Genomic DNA, 22,356 nt, shown 5'->3' on the forward strand with positions numbered 1-22,356 from the left:
TTATCTTCTTCCTTTAAGTTTCTCTTGGTGCCATCTTCTATTCCCCTAACCCTTTTCTTTCTTTTTTCTTTTTTTTGTGTATCATCTTAGACCAGTTAGTATCCCAACCTCTCTATATATAGTTCTTCTAATTACTTTAATAGTGAATACAATTTTTGAGAGTTACAAGTAATATTTTCCCATAAAGGAATATAAGCAATTAGATCTTATTAAAGCCCTTAAAGAAGAACCTTTAATTTTTTTCTTTCCCCTCTCTTTGTCATTTACCTTTTCATGTTTCTCTTGTTTTTTTTGTGATTGGAGATCAAACTTTCCATTTAGTCCTGGTATTTTCTTTGCAAATACTTGGACATCTTCTATTTTGCTGAATGCCACACTTTCCTCTGGAAGTATATAGTCAATTTTGATGGGTAGGTCATTCTTGGTTGTAGACCCAGTTTTCTTGCTCTTCTGAATATCATATTTCAAGCCTTGCATTCTTGTACTGTGGAGGCTGCCAGATCCTGTGTAATCCTGATTGGTGTTCCTTGATATTTGAATTGTCTCTTTCTTGCTTCTTTTAATATTTTCTCCTTAATTTGGAAGCTTTTGAATTTGGCTATTACATTCCTGGGGATTGTCTTTTGAGTATTTGGTGTAGAGGGTATTATATGGGTTCTTTCAATGTCTATTTTGCCCCCTTGTTGAAGGACATCAGGGCAGTTTTCTTGGATAATTTCTTGTAGTATGATATCCAGACTTCTATGTGTCTCTTATTTTTCCAGAAGACCAATCATTCTCAAGTTTTCTCTTCTGGACCTGTTTTATTTATCTGTCATCTTCTCATTGAGATATTTCATGTTTTCTCCTATTTTGTCAGTCTTTTGACTTTGTTTTATTAATTCTTGCTGTCTTGTGAGATCATTGACTTCTACTTGCCCAATTCTGGCCTTTAAAGATTGTTTTTTGGCTAAAATCTTTTGGTTTTCATTTTCTGTTGGTCTATCTTGCTCTTCGTGGCTTCCAGCTGGTCATTTCTGGTCTTCAGTTTGCTTAACATTTCATTTGATTTCTGAACCTCAATTTCCAATTGTGAAATTCTGCCTTTTAAACTGTTATTTTCTTTTTGTACTATTTCCCACTTTTCTTGCCAAATCTCTTCCACCTTTCTCATGATCATAGATTGGAACTCTTCAAGGGCTCATGACCAATTTTCATTTTTTGGGGAGGGCTTGGATGTGGTTCTTGTTTTCCTTGCTGTCTGTTCTGTGTTCTGGATTTTTTCTATGTGAAAAATTGTCTAGAGTTAGTGGGGTTTTTTTCTAGTTTCTTTTGTTGGATTTTTTTGAGCATCACTAGCCATTATGCTGCTGTTTCTTGCTTCCCTCAGAAGTCTGGGTGAAGAGGGCAGGCTTTCTGTGTATGGAGCTAAGGAGAGGTTTTTGCCTGAAACTACTTTTTGATTCTATGTGTGGTTTCTGCTGTATGCTTCCCTAGCCCCATTCCCCTTTCTGTGCCCAAGGTGCACACTCTTCAGCCTTCTGGGGTTTCAGGTCTAGCTGCTCTCAGGAGTGCTTTTGATCTGCTGCAAAGAACTTGGAGGTTGTTTCCCACTGCTTTAATTCTAGAGTGCTAGCTATGAATACTGCCTCGTAAGTGGGGTGGGATCAGCTCATGTTTTGGTGGGAGCTAATTTATGCCCTTATAGCATGGAAATGCCCAAATCCCATGTACCTTCAATGCTATACCTTGTTATGGAGTCCCTTTGCTCATCTGAACTTGACCTTTTTTGTTCTTTTGAGGTATAGTACAGGTTGGTGGTGGGGAGGGTAAAAGTTCTACAACTACTCTGTAGTCATCTTAATCTGAAAGTGCTTGGTGACTTTTTAATATATGAAATGGAATTTATCTTTTTTTAATTTTTTAACATCTTTGGAAGTATTGTATAGTTATTAAAAGATATTTCAAAAAAGAGTTAATGTATTTATTAGTAAGACCATTTTGTAACATTGAAGTTAAAGGCTTTTTTTCATTAATTTTTACATAGTCACTTCTTAATGCCTTCTCTGTTAACCTTGGTACAAATTTATATGCTCAACAGAGCAACATACTGACTTCACCATAGTGTATGCCTCTTTCTATGCTTCTTTTCTAAGACCTGTATTCCACCCCCTCTTAACTGAAATGTAGGATACATATTTCCCTATTAGTCAAAGCAAGATTGTTATTACCTTTAATTAGAATTTTGTTGCCTTTTAGCATTATTTTCCTAGATATGAACATCATTTTTAAGCTAATATCCTTACTTACTTCACACCATATCATTTTATGCATATATTACCAAGAGTTTCCGACTTCTTTGTATTTAGTATTCCTGATTAAATAATAACATTAAATTACATTCCTTTTTATATCATTTTCCAAAAAAACAAAAATATATAAACCAAACAACCGAAGGCACACTGAGACAGTTAATATTAAGTAGAAAAAACTTGAAAAGTATATATTTTCATTGTTTATTGATATGTAGCTTAAAAGTTTACATGAAAATTAAAAGGTATTTCTGTCACAATGTTGGATCTTCACTTAATATAGTCTTTATTTTCACATTAGCAATATATACTTACAGCACTGATAGGCAAGCACTTCTTGGAAAAAATTACTTAACAGTATCCCCTATGGTTTATGGTGTCATTTTATATGACCTTCAGTTAAATACCATGTCTATTAGGCAACTAACTCATGCTGGTTTCTTTAGTGGTCTCCTAAGACAGGTTTCACTTACTTACATAAAATCTAATGTAGACACCCTAGAAAGATTCTTTTTTACTGTTCCTGAAAAATTCCATTAACACCATCTCTATGGTAATACCCATCTAATTATAACATACTCCGTGCTGAGCTCAGAGGGCAAGTAGTCTCATAAAACTGTGGTGACACACTGAGAATTGAAAGAAAAGACTGTCATCCTCAGTTTAGCAGTAAATTTTAATAAATATGAGACTGTAGAATTTTTAAATCTAGTTGATAAAGATAAATCACAAAGACAAATCTATTACTGAAGATATTACAGTTAGATGAATCTGGAAGGTCCTGTACATGCCAAAAGATGAGGAAGACTTATATCTGACCTTATCTATATCTGACTTGTCTTCCTAACCTGGATTTCCCTCCACATGTATCTTTTTTTTTATTAGGATCTAAAATAGCCTGGCTCTCATCAAAGGTCCAATTAGTAACTTTAAGCCCATTAACATCCCATGGAAACAATTTTTCTTGAAAGGTTTGCTAATGATGGAATTCACTAATTGAACACAGTCAAATATTCAGCTTCTTAACACATTCCCCTTAAAATAAAATGTAAACCTGAATATATGCATATGTATGTAGGTATATACATATGTATATTTAAGTTGGTCATCTTTTTATATAACTCTTAATAACATATCATCTACATCCACAAACCTGAAAATACTAAGGCATATATTTACAGTAAAATCAATGAACAAATACTGGTGGGATTTGTGGTCTTCATCCACAACTGTAATGAGAAAAAAAATACAAAGCTTGCTATGTTGTGTCAAAAACATGTTTTTCTGGCAATGGAACACAAAGCTTTAGCAAGTTATATTTGAGCTCAAAACATTAAGATATGTTTAGCATTGTCATATGTCACTATATGTCTTGAAAATGTGATAAAAAAAGCTATAATGGAAAGAAGAAAATAAATGGAAGGGAAAAACTTGTGAAGTGTTGAATCAGCTATTAAAGGGAGAGCAAGAGGTATTTTGTAGAAATCATATCAGTAGAGATGTCAAATAATTCATAGAATAAAACAACTGGAAAGAAGAGTTAAAAACAATACTTGTGACCTCATCTCAGACGTGTATGTGGGAATGAACAGAATTACAAAAGGGCAGACAGCATGTCAGCTTCATGAATTGGTTTTTAAAACTCAGTCTAAACACTTCCCTAAGATTTTCTAGTTGCCCAGGGTTTTTGTGCAGTCCCTATACTACACATTTTAATCTGGTCAGATTACATCAAATTATTGTGCTCTATTCTGGGTAACATCTTTTAAGAAGTATAATGATAAAATTGGACTAATATAGTGGAGGAAAATCAAAATAGTAAGGAGACTTAAAAGCAGGTTGCTATCAGAGAAGGATCAACTGAAGAAACTGATATAATTGGTCTAGAAAAGACTTGAATCACACAGAATAATGGTAATGAGAGTTCTAATGACTCTGAAGTTATCTTATTCAATAAACTAATTTTATTTTGTTTTTATTTTTAAATTTTTTAATTGATTAATTTATTTAGAATATTTTCCCGTGTTTACATGATTCATGTTCATGTTCTTTCCCTCCCTTCCTCCATCTCCCTTCCTGGAACCAACAAACAATTACACTGGGTTTTATATATTCAAAACTGATTTCATATCATTAATATTTGCAATAGAGTGATTATTTAGTCAACATCCCCAATCTTATACCCTTCAAACCATGTGATGAACCATATGTTTTTCTTCTGTATTTCTGCTCCCACAGTTCTTTCTCTGGATCTGGATAGCATTCTTTTTCCTAATTCCCTCAAAATTGTCCTGGATCATTGCATTGCTGCTAGTAGAGAAGTCCATTACATTCAATTGTGCCACAGTGTATAAGTCTCTGTGTACAATGTTCTGCTGATTCTGCTCTTTTTACTCTGCATCAATTCTTGGGGTTCTTTCCAGTTCACATGGAATTCCTCCAGTTCATTATTCCTTTCAGCACAATAATATTCCATCTCATCAGATACCACAATTTGTTCAGCCATTCCCCAACTGATGGGCACCCCCTCATTTTTCAGTTTTTTTGCCACCACAAAGAATGTGGCTAGGAATATTTTTGTAAAGTATTTTCCCTATTATCTCTTTGGGATTACAAACCCAGCACTGGTATGGCTGGACCAAAAGGCAGACAATCTTTTAGAGATCTTTGGGCATAGTTCCAAATTGCCTTCCAAAATGTTTGGACCAATTCACAACTCCATCAGCAATACATCAATGTCCCAATTTTGCCACATCCCCTCCAACATTTATTATTTTCCTTTTCTGTCATATTGGCCAATCTGCTAGGTACTGTTATGAGGAGGAGTATAGATTACAGCTTGAGGAAATCTTGGACTTCATGGACATTCCATAATGGAATGAAGCCGGGGTTTGAAAAGAGAAAGTATGGTTTGGCCAAGCTGAAGGAAGGACGTTTTGGCTGTGTGGTCCAGCTTTGCCAAGTATCCAAGGTGGTGATAGAGTGGGATTCGGATTTTATTGAGAAGAAGATACTTCAAGCAACTATTGTGGCCTTTGTAGAGGAAAGGTCTTGATTATCTGCTGTTGGGAAGCAGATTTATCTATCTTAATCCCTAGAGCATTTTTGGATTGACTGGCTGTGTATAGGACTTCTTCCTGGTTCCTATGACATCTGTGATCATCTGGGAGCACTGTGGATCAGTGCAGTGAGAAGCCCACCTCTCCAGCCCCCTCTTATTCTATTTAGAGATTTAGTTTAGTTTAGACCTTAGTTTAGTTAAATCATTTGGGCTATTCCATAGTATAGAAAACCCTTCACTTCCACTTCCCTTATTTAATATCAATAAACCCAGTTTGTTTTTACTTCCAGTCCCCAGGAAGATAGACCCATATCCCCTTATATTAGATTTGATTTTGTAATAGTGATAGATTTAAAGATAATCAATATTTTGATTTTGAAGTGACTAGTATAAGCTTAAATATAATCTTAATATAATCAGTTGATTTCATGCTTTTACAAGGATTTCTAACTAAGCATAAACTGCTTCTAAGGGGATTTTTAACCCCTCCCTAGTTTGTACTTCCCCTCTATCATAAAATGCTGACCATCCAAGTTTCATATCCTGATATGGTGCAAGAATGCACATTCCTCCCATTTTGGAAATAACCATCTTTTCCAACTTGATCAGATGAACCTTGAGGTAATGAGCATCAGCATTTCTTAATAAAGGTATTCATCTTTTGAATTGACCTTTAGACTAATATGGGTTTTCCCTTAATAAACTAACCAATCAGTTTTTTTTTAAATAATTTTTTTAGACCCTTACCTTCCGTCTTGGAATCAATACTGTTTATTGGCTCCAAGGCAGAAGAGTGGTAAGGGTAGGCAATGGGGGTCAAGTGACTTGCCCAGGGTAACATGGCTAGGAAGTGTCTAAGGCCAGATTTGAACCTAGGACCTCCCATCTCTAGGCCTGACTCTTAATCCATTGAGCTACTCAACTGCCCCTTAACCAATCAGTTTTGTAGTTGTGTAAGAGTTTCCAAAAACAATCAACTAGATGCTGCATCTTGTGGTAAAAGTCATAATCCTTGTTTGGAAATGTTCACTTTGTTATTGTGTTGGTAAAAAAACAAGATCTTGTGTGAAGGGCAATATCTCTTGCTGGATTCTAACTATGTAATGCATGTTCAAGAGAATGGTTTTATTATGAAGACTTGGCCCTCTTCATCTAATTTTTGCCTCGACTTGGAGAATTTTGATTTAATTGATTTTATTCACCTAAATTGTTTATAATTTTTCTGTTACACTGTCTCCTCTAAGCCATAAACAACCCATATCTTGAAGTTACCCACTGGCTTTCCCTGGTTGATAGATTGTCAGTTAGCTGACCAACTGTCACTCCCAAATCTCACATCCTTTGTTGGTTGCCTTGTGTTTATCTCTCAGCCCTTCCCTTGTGAGATGTGGGAGTGTCCTCTGTTTTTCTGGCATCTAGTTATTCCCCTATTCCCAGTATTTTCTTTTTCAGTATGAAGTGCTACCTCAGAGTTGTTTTGATTTGCATCCTCTAATTATGAGAAATTAAGAACACTTTTTCATGTGCTTGTTGATAGTTTTGATTTCTTTCTCAGAAAACTGCCTACTCAAGTTAGGGGCTGGCTTGATTTTTTGTACAATTGACTTAGCCCCTTATGAATTAGGAAAATTAGATATTTTAAGAGGTTTTTGTTAAAATATTTTTCCCAATTTGTTGATTCCCTTCTAATTTTGGTTGCATTTGATTTGTTTGTACAAAAACTTTTCAATTTAATGTAATGAAAATTATTCAGTTTACATTTTGTAATATTCTCTATCTCTTGCTTTGTCTTAAAGTCTAATTTAGTAAAAAAGTTTTTTGGTACTTTGATAGGTATGGCACTAAATAGGTAGATTCATTTGGGTAGCATAGTCATTTTTATTATGTTAGCTTGTCCTTCCCATGAGCAATCCATGTTTTTCAAGTTATTTAGATCTAGTTTTAGTTGTGTAAAATGTTTTATAGTTGTGATCATATAATTCCTGTCTTTGTCTTGATAGATATATTGCTAGATATTTTATGTTACCTGGAGTGATTTTAAATGGAGTTTCTCTTTCTAACTCCTGCTGCTGAATTTTATTAGAAATATATAGAAATGTTGATGATTTATGTTGGTTATCGTGTACCCTGCAACTTTGCTAAAGTTGTTAATCATTTCCACTAGCCTTTTAGTTGATTTTCTAGGATTATTTAAGTATACCATCTTATAATCTGCCAAGAGTGATAGTTTAGTTTCCTCATTGTCTCCTTTAATCCCTTGAATTTCTTTTTCTTCTCTAGTGTTTCCAGCACAATATTAAAAAATAGAAGTGATAATGGGCTTAACTCCTCATCTTATTGGCAAGGCTTCTAACTTGTCCCCATTGCAGATGATATTTGCTGATGGCTTTAAATATATATTGTTTATTATTTTGAGGAATGGGCCTTCTATTCTTATAGTTTCTGGTGTTTTCAATAGAAATGGGTTTTGTATTTTGTGAAAGGCTTTTTCTGCATCTATTGAGATAACCATGTGATTTCTTATGGTTTGATTACTGATGTGGTCATTTTTGTGGATGGTTTCCTTGTATTCCTGGTATAAGTCCCCCCAAGCCAGGCAGGTACCTTTTGAATGCAAATTGAACAGGATGGGCTTGGAAAAAGGTGAAGAGAAAACTTGGGGAAAGCAAAAATCTTATTCCTAAATCACTAAACTATGGTTTTAACCATTTTCAAAGCACAAATTTAAAAGGCACATCCCAAAATATACCTTGTATAGTAAAGAGTAAAAACATTGATTGGTTCTGTCTCCCCTGCCATGTGATAATGAGATTAAATCTACCCTGCCCATTCTTAAATCTAATCACCAAAAGAATAAACAACTCCACTTAACTCTCAAGTGGGGAGGTCTGTGACCCACTTATGCAAGAATGGGCTATGAATCAAAATCAACTGACTTCCCCTAGGCAGTCCTAAGAAAAGCATCTGTTGTGATTGGACATGTAAACTAAGAGGAAGGCACAGGAAGTGACAAAAGAAATGGCCTGGATAAATTGAAAGAACTTTCGGGACTTGCTCTCTTGGCTGCTTGCTTCTTCTTGTGGTGGGTGACTAGGACCTGGAGGAGCTCTGACCTGTGGCTGAGACCTTGGACTAAGTGAGACTGCTGTTATTCTTTCCTTTAGAATTACACATGGTGAGTGTAAAGACTAAATCTTTCTGGATTTATCTAAAGAAACTGCTCTTTCAAAAGAGACTCTTTGACTGAAGCTTCTGCTTCATTCATCTCCAGCCCTCCAGGCTTGGATTCAAGGCTGAGTCTCCTCCTACTGAGGATTAATTAGATCTGCCTGGGTTAAACAAGGAGGCTGGAGCAAATTACTTAATATGTTAGATTACTTATCCTATCCTTTCCTCTCTCTGATTTTCTTATTTTATCTTCCTCTTCTCATTTGTAAATAAACTTACATAAAAGTCACTTTGACTTGAGGTTATTCTTTAATTGGGGACTGACAATTATTCAATTTCCTGGCAACCAAACCTTTTAATATTCGCCCAACCAAAACCCCCTTTTACACCTTACACTTAGAACAAAAGGGGATTAAAAAGGGATTTTGCATTAAGGATGAGTGTGGGGAAATCATTTCCTCCAAGGTGATACTCTAACTCTTAAAATATTAGAGTTACAAGCCAAAATGTTACTCTGAGTATTTTATACTGATTCCATCCCACACAAGTTCGAAAAAAGGAAAAAGGAATTCCTAACCATTTAAGTTAACTTGGAGTAGTTAGTACCTTCAATATATGCATGAATTACTTTCAGTAGAAACAAACCTGTTTATATATATAATATACTTTAAATTCATTACTGTATCTAAGGAACTTTCAAACAAGTGTTGACTCTGAAAAACACAGAACTATTAAATAGTCAGAAAAGCCACTCTTTAAGGACAGGGGTCACAGGACTGAGTAGGTCCCTACACAGAGCTGCATGCTACATGTCTAAGATAGTCTAAAGATTGAAATCAGGATGCTCTGGGCCCTGGCCCCTGGGAATGCCACTGTGCTAAATGAAGACTCCAAGGAACAAAAGAATTTGAGGAACCTATATACCATTTGAGAAGATCCAGGGGCAGGGAAAGATGATTGACATTTCCATACTGACAGGATACATTCAAGCTTGGGAAAGGAATCATAGCCAGAGAGACTAGGGTGTAAGGGAAGGGGCTATTTACAATGGATACTAAAGGGAGGTCCCTGCCCAGATGTCTTCCTGGGAAAGGGTCTCTTATACAATGGGGAAGACTACCTAAGAAAAAAGGATAGGGTTCATTATTCAGTCTGAAACTGCTAGCCTGAGATTTGCTTCAGGGTGGATTCTCACAGGAAGAGGGAACAAGTATAAGCTTTGTGGTTCCCAACTCACATACTAGTTCTAAAACTTGGAGTTCATAAGATCTTAATAGGCTACAAGTTTGGGGGTCTCTAGATTCCATGTCAACACAAGGAAAAGGTATATGACACTGGATTAATAGAATCAAAATTGCAAGGTTTATATATCTGCAAATTGATTTTCAGTTAATCATCAATTTTAATTTTTATAGTCTGAACTGTTAACTTACATTTAAAATTTCTTGTTTTACATTGTATGATATGACTTTTCATTTTTATATTGACTGAAAGTTTATGCTGAGAATAAAACAACAGGTTTTAAGTAGAGTTTTCTAACAATAATAAAAAGCACCCTCTGTTAAAGTTTGATGTTGGGATAAAAAGAGGCACTCATAAGTCATTGAACATTTAATAAAGGATGAGATTTCCTTTGGCCTAATACAGCAAGGGTACTAGCATTTAAGTACTCTGGATTCAGCCTTCTTTGTCTCCATCTGGAAATGCATTTGACAAGACAATGATCAGGGTATAAAGAATCATGGGGTCTCAGATACCCATCAAATCTACAGGGCACCAATTATACCACTGTAGGGACTTTTATACCTCTTACCACAAAGCTTCATTGGGGAAGCTATGGAAAAATGAGATTGCATGAAGGAAGGAAGCTCTGTCAGGATTAGGGCAACTGCATTAAAAAAAACCATTGAACCTAAGCCAATGAGAATTTTTTTAGTCATCTGGTAAGAGGGCTCAATTTGAAGTTGGTAGTGTTTTTACAATGATGACATTTTGAATACTTTAAAGGATTATTCTTGCTCATGAAATAGTTATCTTGGAATCTTTTTCACATTATCATAATTATAGTGCTATTTTTATATTAAGATAAAGAAGTCATAGAAGCTCACTCTTATTTTAATATGGACTTTTAAGATGAGAAATTGAGTACATTTTTCAGTGGATGAGCAAATAAAAAACAATCATATAGTTGATAATGAGAGAATAGGTTTTCCTTATTTACTTAAGTCCTTTGATACAGAGCATGAATTCTCAAGTAAATCAATGAAGAAAAATATAATGAGAAAGTACAGGAGTTTTCATTTATTCTTCTAGAAAATGATCTAGGTGGAACAGTGCATGTTGTGCTGCAACTGGAGTCAGAATGATCTGAATTCAAATTTGGACTCATGTACTTGCTAACTGCTTGACCCTCTAAGAAATACCTCGCTTCATTTTTCTAATGGCTGTTAATAAATCTTTAAAAACCATAATATTTTGAAATCTATCCTTTTATATCCATTTTATTTCTTACAACGCTGGGCAAGTCACTTAACCTCTCTCATTTCTTCATCTGAAAAATGGGGATAATAATAGGAGGTACTTTCTAGGTTTGTTAAAATCCTTTCAGGTAACACATATAAAGTGCCTTGCAAACCTTGGAAGTACTGTAAAATTTGTAATATTATTGATATTTTCATTTACGGATACTATAAACTTTAATTCTTTTTTAACACTTATTAATAATTATTTTTTTGAAAAGTTAACATGGTTACATGATTTATGCTCTTACTTTCCCCTTCACCCCCAACTTTCCCCCCTCCCATGACTGATATGCATTTCTACTGGATTTAACTTGTGTCATTGATCAGACCTATTTCCAAATTGTGGATAGTGACATTGGTGTCGTAGTTTTGAGTCTACATCTGCAATCCTTGTCCACCTCAACCCATGTGTTCGAGCAGTTGCTTTTCTTCTGTGTTTCCTCTCCTGCAGTTCTTCCTCTAAATGTGGGTAGCGTTTTTTACCATAAGTCCCTCAGAATTGTCTTGGGTCATTGCATTGCTGCCAGTACAGCAGTCTATTACATTTGATTTTACCACAGTGTATCAGTCTCTGTGTACAATGTTCTTCTGTCTCTGCTCCTTTCACTCTGCATCAATTTCTGGAGGTCTTTCCAGTTCACATTGAATTCCTCCAGTTTATTATTCCTTTTAGCACAATAGTATTCCATCACCAGCATATACTACAATTTCTTCAGCCATTCCCCACTTGAAGGGCATACCCTCATTATCCAGTTTTTTGCCACCACAAAAAGCACAGCTATAAATATTTTCGTACAAGTCTGTTTATCTATGATCTCTTTGGGTTACAAACCCAACAATGGTATGGCTGAATCAAAGGGCAGTCATTCTTTTAATGCTCTTTGAGAATAATTCCAAATTGCCAGCCAGAATGGTTGGATCAGTTCACAACTCCACCAGCAATGCATCAATGTCCCAATTTAGCCACATCCCCATCAACATTCATTACTCTATCCTGCTATCATTTTAGCCATTCTGCTAGGTGTGAGGTGATACCTCAGAGTTGTTTCGATTTGCATTTCTCTAATTATTAGAGATTTAGAACACTTTCTCATGTGCTTATAGATATTTTTTATTTCTTTATCTGAAAATTACCTATTCATGTATCTTGCCCATTTATCAATTGGGGAATGGCTTGATTTTTTATACAATTGATTTAATTCCTTGTATATTTGAGTAATTAGACCCCTGTCAGAATTTTTTGTTATAAAGATTTTTTCCCAATTTGTTGTTTACCTTCTGATCTTGGCTACATTGTTTTTGTTTGTACAAAAGCTTTTTAGTTTGATATGATCAAAATCATTTATTTTATATTTTGTAATTTTCTCTAATTCTTGCTTGGTTTTACAATCTTTTCTTTCCCAGAAATCTGACAAGTGTACTATGCTGTGTTCACTTAACTTATTTATAGTTTCCATCTTTATATTCAAGACATTCACCCATTCTGAATTTATCTTGGTGTAGTGTGTGAGATGTTGATCTAAACCTAATCTCTCCCATAATGTTTTCCAAATTTCCCAGCAGTTTTTGTCAAATAGTGGATTTTTGTCCCCAAAGTTGGGCTCTTTGGGTTTATCATACACTGCCTTGCTGATGTCACTTACCCCAAGTCTATTCCACTGATCCTCCCTTCTGTCTCTTAGCCAGTACCATACTGTTTCGTTGACTGCTGCTTTATAGTAGAGTTTAATATCTGATACTGCTAGGCCCCATTCCTTCACATTTTTTTCGTTATTTCCCTTGATATTCTTGATCTTTTGTTATTCCAAATAAACTTTGTTATAGTTTTTCCTAATTCAGTAAAAAAGTTTTTTGCTAGTTTAATAGGTATGGCACTAAATAGGTAAATTAATTTGGGTAGAAAGGTCATTTTTATAATGTTAGCTCATCCGACCCATGAGCAATCAATGTTTTTCCAATTGTTTAGATCTAGTTTTAATTGTTTGGAAAGTGTTTTGTAGTTGTTTTCATATAACTCCTGTGTTTGTTTTGGTAGATATATACCAAAGTATTTTATATTGTCTAGGGTGATTTTAAATAGTGTTTCTCTTTCTACCTCTTGCTGCTCTGATGTGTTGGAAATATATAGAAATGCTGATGATTTATGTGCATTTATTTTGTATCCTGCAGCTTTGCTAAAGTTGTTGATTATTTCTACAAGCTTTTTAGTTGATTCTTTAGGATTTTTTAAGTATACCATCATATCATCTGCAAAGAGTGATAGCTTAGTCTCCTCATTGCCTATTTTGATAACTTTAATTTCTTTTTCTTCTCTAATTGCTACTGCTAGTGTTTCTAGTACTATATTGAATGATAGAGGTGATAATTGGCATCCTTGTTTCACTCCTGATCTTATTGGGAAGGCTTCTAATTTATCCCCATTGCATATAATGCTTGTTGAAGGTTTTATGTATATGCTGTTTATTGTTCTTAGGAAAGGACCTTCTATTCATATAATTTCCAGTGTTTTCAATAGGAATGGGTGCTGAATATTGTCAAAGGCTTTTTCAGCATCTATTGAGATAATCATATGATTTTTGTTTGTTAGTTTGTCGATATGGTCAATTATGTGGATGGTTTTCCTAATGTTGAACCATCCTTGTATTCCTGGTATAAATCCCACCTGATCATGGTGGATGATCCTCTTGATCCCTTGCTGGAGTCTCTTTGCTAGTATTCTATTCATGATTTTTGCATCTATGTTCATTAGGGAGACTGGTCTGTAGTTTTCTTTCTCTGTTTTTGATCTCCCTGGCTTTGGAATCAGTACCCTATTTGTGTCCATACTAAAAGAAATTATTTAGCAAAACTTCCCTTAAGTTCTACAACAGGAAGGCAATATAGTCATTGAAAGGATCCATAGATCAGCCTCTACTCTAGACCCTGAAAAGACAACCCCCAGATATATAATAGTCAAATTCAAGAGCTTCCAAGTAAAAGAAAAAAATTTACAAGAAGCCAGAAAGAGACAATTCAGATATCAAAGAGCACCAATAAGGATCACACAGGATCTGGCAGCCTCCACACTAAAAGACTGCAAGGCTTGGAATATGATATTCAGAATGGCAAGAGAACTGGGTCCAAAACCAAGGATCAGCTAACCATCAAAAGTGATTATATACTTCCTGGGGAAACTTTGGGCATTCAACAAGATAGAAGATTTCCAAGTATTTGCACAGAAAAGAACAGGACTAAATGGAAAGTTTGAAATCCAGCCACAAAACTCAAGAGAAACCTGAAAAGGTAAATAAGAAACAGAGGGAAATTTAAGAAAACTCATATTTTTAAAATTTGCCTCTTTAAGGGCTTCAATGAGATCTAATTATTTCTATTCCTATGTGGAGAAATGTTAGGTATAATTCCCTGTAGTGAACTCTATTCACCATTATAATGTTCACTATTATAGTAATTAGAAGAATTATTCATAAGGAGAGGTTGGAATACTAAATGGTCTAAGATGATATGGGAGGGTGGGAAACAGGGGGGTGAATATGAGAGGACACCAAGAGAATCTTGAAGGAATAAGAAAAATAGAATATTCTATTACACACAAAGAGGGCATGGGAAGGGGAAGGATTGAATACTATTATAAGAAGGAGAGGAAGAGAGCATTAAGTGGTAATATTTAAACCTTACTCTCAGTGCAATTAACCCTGAGAGAGAAGAGTCACTATATTACCTATTAGGATATAAAACTCTATCTAACCCTACTAAGAAAGTCAGAAGGGATAAACCAAGGGGAGCAGGGGAGTGGGGAAGTCAAAAATGTAGGGAAGAAGAAGGGGGAGGGAATTCATTTGGCCTTAAAAATAAAAGGGGAATAATAAAGGTGGGGGGTAGAAAGTGAAGTAAATTAAGGGAGGGGACAAGTGTTACTGGCTTAAAGCAAACCACTGGTTTAAAAGGAAATAGTGTAAGAAGAAGGAGTAGAACTAGGAGAGGATACCAAAATGTCTGCGAATACAGAACTGATAATAATATCTCTGAATGTGAATGGGATGAACTCACCCATAAAACAGAAGTAAATAGCAGAGTGGATTAGAAACCACAATCCTACCATATGTTGTCTACAAGAAACACATATGAGGGGGTTGACCTACACAAGTTTAAGGTAAAGGACTTGAGCAAAATCTTTTGGGCTTCAAATGAGGAAAAAAAGGCAGGAGTGGAGATCATGATTTCTGTCAAAGCCAGAATAAAAATAGATATGATTAAAAAAGACAGGGAAGGTCATTACATCTGGAAAAAAAGGCAGTATAGACAATGAGGAAATAACAGTGTTCAATATGTATGCACCAAATGGCAATACATCCAAATTCGTAATGGAAAAACTGGTAGAGCACAAAAAGGAAATAAATAGTAAAACCATACTAGTGGGAGATCTAAATATTACTCTTTCAGACCTAGATAAATCAAACCAAAAAATAAATAAGAAAGAGGTAAGAGAGGCGAATGAAGTCCTAGAAAAATTAGGTTTAATAGATATGTGGAGAAAAATAAATAGGGAAAAAAAGGAATACAACCTTCTTTTCAGCTGCACATGGTAGATTCACAAAGATTGACCATGTAATAGGGCATAGAAACATTGCAAACAAATGCAAAAGAGCAGAAATGATAAATGTAACCTTCTCAGATCATAATGCAATAAAAATAATAATTAGTAAGGGCACTTGGACAGGCAAATCAAAAACCAATTGGAAATTAAATAATATGATTCTCCAAAACAGGCTAGTCAAAGAAGAAATAGAAACAATCAACAATTTCATTGAAGAGAATGACAATGATAAGACATCCTACCAAACTCTGTGGGATGCAGCAAAGGCAGTACTCAGGAGGAAATTTATATCCTTGAGTGGATATATTAACAAATTAGGGAGGGCAGAGATTAATGAATTAGGAATGCAACTCAAAAAATTAGAAAGCGAGCAAATTAAAATTCCCCAGATGAAAACTAAATTAGAAATACTAAAAATCAAGGGAGAAATTAATAAAATTGATAGTAAAAGAACTATTGAATTAATAAATAAATAGAAGCTGGTATTTTGAAAAAACAGATAAAATAGACAAAGTTCTGGTCAATCTAATAAAAAAAATGGAAAGAAGAAAAGCAAATTGACAGTATTAAAGGTGAAAAGAGAGACCTCACTTCTAATGAAGGGGAAATTAAGGCAATAATTAAAAACTATTTTGCCCAATTATATGGCAATAAATATAGCAATCTAGGAGACATGGATGAATATTTACAAAAATACAAATTGTCTAGATTAACTGCAGAAGAAATAGAATACCTAAATAATCCCATATTAGAAAAAGAAATTGAACAAGCCACCAAAGAACTCCCTAAGAAAAAATCGCCAGGACCTGATGGATTCACAAGTGAATTCTATCAGACATTCAAAGAGCAACTAATCCCAATACTATACAAATTATTTGATATAATAAGCAAAGAAGGAGTCCTACCAAATTCCTTTTATGACACAAACTTTAATTCTTAATTAGTGAAAAGAAACTATAAAGAAATTCACAAAAGTGTCCTAAATTAAAAAATACATACATACACATATATATATATATATACATATATATATACAATATCTAAGTAATTTATAAATGAGAATTTAATAGCTTTTTAAATTGCTATTCAAGAATCTTTTTAGTAATAAAAAGTGTTAAGCCCTTCTTATAAACCAAACCAAAAGTGCAACTCTACTTGTTGAGACAATGGAATAAGAACAAGGAGTATGTTTTTATAGATGGTCCAATGGGATGATCTTCCTTTCCACTGACTATGTTAAAGGCTATATTGTATGACACAGAGAACAAAGAATTAGTGCAATTTGATGTTTAAAATGTTATAGTAGTCAAATCAGAAATATGTTAGAGTGAATTAAAGAATAAAAATGGATGAAACTTAGGTTAGTTTTGTAGAAAGAGTCATCAGTACCTGTTTACATTAATGATATCACTTGTGTTTGCCAAGTTGCTATCTAAGAAACTAGTATTTTAATAATATTAATATTTTTAAAAATAATAATGGTAAGAGGTTTAGTTTGTTTACAATATTCAAATTTGTAAAAATAAATTCCATGAAGAAAACTTCCCCTGTTACATTTATTTGGTTATTTCTAGGGAAAATAATTTTAACCATTTTTACTATTCTGAAAATTTTAAAACATATTAAAATTCTCTAGTTAGATCAATTGTAAATTTCATTTTTGATTACAGAATTATCAATAATTATTTGGTTTCTGTTCTTTGCAGTCAGAATGCTGGTTTATTAATTTCTGGAGGTAAGAGAGTTAAAAAAAAGTCAACATATGGATAGGAAAATTAAAAAAAAAGATTAATGAGGGGACATCTATGTCACTCAGTGAATTGAGAAGGAAGGAAGGAGGGGAAGAAGGAGGAAGTAAAGGAGAACACAACAGCAGCTATCTTTAAGATAATACAATTACAATCTAATGCTTTCCCCAAATCTATTCTCATTAGGGCAGAATTAAAGGGAGACAGACCAACAGAAGCAGAGAGAGAAGAGAGAGAGAGAGAGACAGAGAGAGACAGAGAGAGAGAGAGAGAGAGAGAGAGAGAGAGAGAGAGAGAGAGAGTTCTAGCTTTTCGCAGTTTTGTTTAAGATTCTTAAGCTTCAAGTTGTTTTGAGAGCTTCTGATTTCATGTTTTGAGAAGGAGGATGGAAATGATCAGCCTTATTTCAGGTTACTGGAAGAAAAGAATCTAGGAATACATGAGAAAAGTTAGCAGTGTCTATCATGTCCCTACCACTATAATTGTCTTAGAGGCTTTAGGGAACTTCCTTTTGATTATGATCTAGAACTTTCTTCAAGTTGAAATGAGATATCTCACTCCCAGTAAGAAAATTCCTTTACTTTATGTCAGGGGTGGCAAACCTTTTAGATATCACATGTCCAAATAGCACCTTCCCATTCACCAATACTCTCATGTTTTTCCCCACAAACTTGAATTATTTTTTTTTTTAATTTTCCTATTGGGACCTAGGTTTTGGTTGAAAAATTTGCCTAGCAGAATTAAACAGAGATAAAGTATAAAAGAAGAACTTCAGACAATCAGCAAGTAGATGAAGAAGGGCAAGATTCTTTAGTAGTCAGATCAGTTAATTTTCAGGAAGTCCCAAATTCAAGTCCTGACTCTGACACCTACTGACTCTTTGACCCCAGGCAGCTAGTAGGTACAAGGGAGAGAATGTCAGGCCTGGAATCAGGAAGACTTCTCTTGCTGAGTTTGTATCCAGCCTCAGATATTTACTAGACCCTGGGAAAGTCACTGAACAATATTTGTTACAATTTCCTCTTCAATAAAATGAGTTGGAGAAGGAAATGGCAAAACAGTTTTTGCCAAGTAAAACCTAAATGAATTCAGTTTCACATGGCAAAAAGAACTGATCAACAAAAGTCACTTTAATTGTAGTGTTCAAGGAACTCTTAAAACTAAAAATGTGTATTAGATACTATCCTGAAGAGATTGAAAGAGTTTCTTCTTGGGAAATTCCCTGTATTAATAAAATCAATAGATTGATTTAAATACAAAAGAATAAACAGAAAAAAATTAAGGTGCAATAAAGGTGTATTTCAAATGGCTTGCACATTTTTTCCTGGTTGTTTGGCTTTTTGAATGATTTAAGATATATCTCCAAATGTTAAATAGTTAAGAAAATATGCACAGGCACTTTTGAGAAGAAAGAATTAAGGTTATTGATAGTCACATGAATAAAAATTTAAATCATGATTGGAGAAGTGCAGATAAAAAGAGAACTCTGAAGTACTACCTCAGACTTTATCATATTGGCTAACAAGAACGAAAAAAGAAATGACAAATGCTTAAGGGAATGTGTAAAAATGTATACACTAATGCATTGTTAGTGAAGTTGCAAACCAATCCAAACTTTTTAGAGAAAAATTCAAAACTTTGTCCACATTGCTTTAAAATTCTATAGAGCTAAAATGCATATATCTATTTGACCCAGAAATGAGGGGTATTGTGGAGAGGTCAAATGAAAGGGAAAAAAATCTATATGTTAAAAAATATAATTGCAGCAGTTTTTATTTTTTGTGATAAGAAAGAATTGGAATTTGAGAGTATGTCCATCAATTGAGAAATGTTTGACCAATTTGTGGTATATGATTGTGATGGAACAGTATTTTGTTATAATAAATAATGAGCAAAGTAGTTTTGGGAAAAAAACCTGGAAAAGCTTATATGAAATGAGGTAGAATGAAGTAAGTAGGATAAGGAGAACAATGTACATAATTACAGCACTATTGTAATGATGATCAACTGTAAAAGAGTTCACTTCTCTGATCAAGACAATGATGCAAGTCTATTCCAAATGACTGAGGATGAAAAGTTCTATTTATCTCTGAAGTGAAAACTGAGAAACTCTGAATATAGAATGAATCCTACATTTTCCATTTTCTTTCCATTTCTTAGGCCTATTAACAATTAATCCAACCTCAGGTTGGGACTAGAGAGGTTAACCATCTACCTAACCTCTCAAGAAATCCCCACCTGGGCAACTATTAAGAAAGAAGTCACTGACAGGATTAACCAACCAAACCTGTCAGGGAGAAGAGGGATAGACTACAACAGCAGCTGTTGTGAGAGGAGTGGATGTTTCTCCTTCACTAACAAGAGCTGGCTTAGGTTTTGGGCCCCTGATCTCTCCTTCATCCATACTATCCCTAAGATCTACATACCAGCCATCCTCAAATATCTAGAAAGAAGATCTATAAGGAGATAGTAAGAAGAGTAAGAAGATATATACACAAAGATTTCTCCTTCTCCAGTTCTTTTTAACAGCATTGGAAAGTTCAAATTAATATTTCTCTGAGGAGTGTGTATGCTTCAGATAAATCCTGGAGGAATTCGACATCTAAATGACTAAAAGCAGTGATTGTGTTGAAAGAAAAATACAAATCTGATTGGAATTCAACCCCATAGGCACATATAGTCATATAATTAGAGTGGGAAGGGATTGGAAAAATCATTTAAACTAAATCCTTCATTTAATATATGAAGAATATAGGTTCAAATAAGTCAGACTATTTGACCAGAGACAACCTCTGGGAAAACTCTAAACTAATATCTTGCCAAACAACAATTTTAAATTTTCACATTAACATATCTGTGTTTTTGCTATAAAGATTTTTTCCCAGTTTATAGCTTCCCTTCTAATTTTGGTTGCATTGGTTCTGTTTGTACAAAAAATTTTAATTTAATGTAATCAAAATTATTCATTTTACATTTTGTTATATTCTCTATCTCTTGTTTCTACTAAATTCCTTCCTTTCCCATAGATCTGACAGGCATATTATTCTATGTTCACCTAATTTACTTAGAGTTTCCTTCTTTATATTTAAATCATTTACCCATTCTGAATTTATCTTTGTATAGGGTGTGAGATATTGATGTAAACCTAATCTGTCTCATGTATAATCATATCATCTGCAAAGAGTGATAGCTTAGTTTCCTCATTGCCTATTTTAATACCTTCAATTTATTTTATCTTCTAATTGCTACCCTTAATACAATATTAAATAATAAGGGTGATAATGGGCATCCTTGTTTCACTCCTGATATTATTGTGAAGGTTTCTAACATGTCACCATTGCAGATGATACTTGCTTATGGTATAAATATATATTCTTTATTATTTTTTAGGAAAGGCCCATCTTTTCCTATACTTTCTAGTGTTTTCAATAGGAATGAGTGTTGTATTTTGTTAAAGGATTTTTCTTCATCTATTGAGATAATTATTTGATTTCTGTTGATTTAGTTGTTGTTAGTTGTTGTTATAATAAATTATGTGGAGGGTTTTCCTAATATTAAACCATCTTTGCATTCCTTGTATAAATCCCACCTGATCATAGTGAATAATCCTTGTGATCACTTGCTGGAGTCTTTTCACTAGTATTCTAATTAAGATTTTTACATCTATGTTCATTAAGGAAATTAGTCTGTAGTTTTCTTTCTCTGTTTTTAGTCTACCTGACTTTGCAATTAGTATCATATTTGTGTCATAAAAGGAGTTCAGTAAAACTCCTTCTTTGCTCATTTTGTCAAATTGTTTATGTAGTATTTGAAATAATTGTTCTTTAAATGTTTGCTAGAATTCACTTGTGAATCCATCTGGCCCTGGGGATTTTTTCTTAGGGACTTCCTTGATAGCTTGTTCAATTCCTTTTTCTGAGATGGGATTGTTTAAATATTCAATTTTCCTCTTCTGTTAATCTAAAGATTTTAATTTTGTTCTCTTTCTAGTTTTTGATTTACATGCCCAGTTCATTGATCTTTGCCTTCCCTAATTTGTTAATATATACATTAAAGGATATAAATTTACCCCTGAGTACTGCTTTAGCTGCATTCTACAGATTTTGGTAGGATGTCTCATTATTGTCATTCTCTTCAATGAAATTATTAATTGTTTCTATGATTTCTTCTTTAACTGATTTTGGAGAATCATATTATTTAATTTCCAATTAATTTTTAATTTGCCTGTCCATGTGTCCTTACTAATTATTATTTTTATTGCATTATAATCTGAAAAGGTTACATTTATTATTTCTGCTCTTTTGCATTTATTTGCCATATTTCTATGCCATACTATATGGTCAATCTTTGTGAATGTACCATGTGCAGCTGAAAAGAACATGTATTCCTTTTCCTCCTTATTTATTTTTCTCCAGATATCCATTCACTCTAATTTTTCTAGGATTTCATTCACCTCTCTTAATTGTTTGCTTTTATTTTTTGGTTTGATTTATCTAGATCTGAAAGAGGAATATTTAGATCTCCCACAAGTATAGTTTTACTATCTATTTCGTCCTTGAACTCCACTAGCTTCTCCTTTAGAAATTTGGATGCTATACCATTTGGTGCATACATGTTGAGTACTGATATTTCTTCATTGTCTATACTGCCTTGTATCAGGATGTAATTACCTTCCCTATCTCTTTCAACCAGATCTGTTTTTACTTTGGCTTTGTCAGCTATCCTGACTGAACCTCCTGCCTTCTTTTTCTCAATTGAAGCCCAATAGATTTTGCTCCAGACTTTTATTATATACCAATATACCAATGTTTTGCTTTTAATCAGTCCCCTATTCCGCACCCTTATATTACTTTCCTTCCCCCCCTTCCTTATTATTCCTTTCTTATTTTTCTTTAAGATATATTAAATGACCCTCTACCTTTCCCTCCCTCCTAATACTCCCTGCTTACTCTGGCCCTCTTTTGGTTTTTCC

The sequence above is a fragment of the Gracilinanus agilis genome, chromosome 3, assembly GCF_016433145.1.
Source record: "Gracilinanus agilis isolate LMUSP501 chromosome 3, AgileGrace, whole genome shotgun sequence".
NCBI classification, from domain to species: domain Eukaryota; kingdom Metazoa; phylum Chordata; class Mammalia; order Didelphimorphia; family Didelphidae; genus Gracilinanus; species Gracilinanus agilis.